The sequence below is a fragment of the Asparagus officinalis genome, chromosome 5 (genome assembly GCF_001876935.1).
Source record: "Asparagus officinalis chromosome 5, Aspof.V1, whole genome shotgun sequence".
In the NCBI taxonomy this organism is placed as follows: domain Eukaryota; kingdom Viridiplantae; phylum Streptophyta; class Magnoliopsida; order Asparagales; family Asparagaceae; genus Asparagus; species Asparagus officinalis.
In genome coordinates, this window is record NC_033798.1 from 118598925 (window position 1) to 118599334 (window position 410).

The following is a 410-nucleotide window of genomic DNA, read 5'->3' on the forward strand; positions in this document are numbered from 1 at the left end:
TGGGTGGCAAAGCAATGGTGTACCAGTACCGAAGCTATTTGAACATTTAAAGTTACATATCGAATGTAGAGGTTTGAAGCCGAATTGAACTCAAATGCTAATTGAGTGTTCGAATTTAAACTTAGATATATATATATTTTTAGGAAGAATGTAGAGGTTTGAAACCGAATCGAATTCAAACACTAATTGAGTATTTGACTTGAATTCATACTCGAAATTCAAATATGACAAAAGTGACCGAATTCGATTTTGAATATTGTAATATTTGATTCGAGTCGATGGGTTCCACCCTTACTTCAAAAGAACCAAGGACCTGTTTGGATGGGGTATTTTGTCTCGAAAATTAAGAGGAAAACTGCCAAAATGTCAGCTTTTTAGCAGCTTTCCCCCAAAATCGCCTCGCCTCTTAA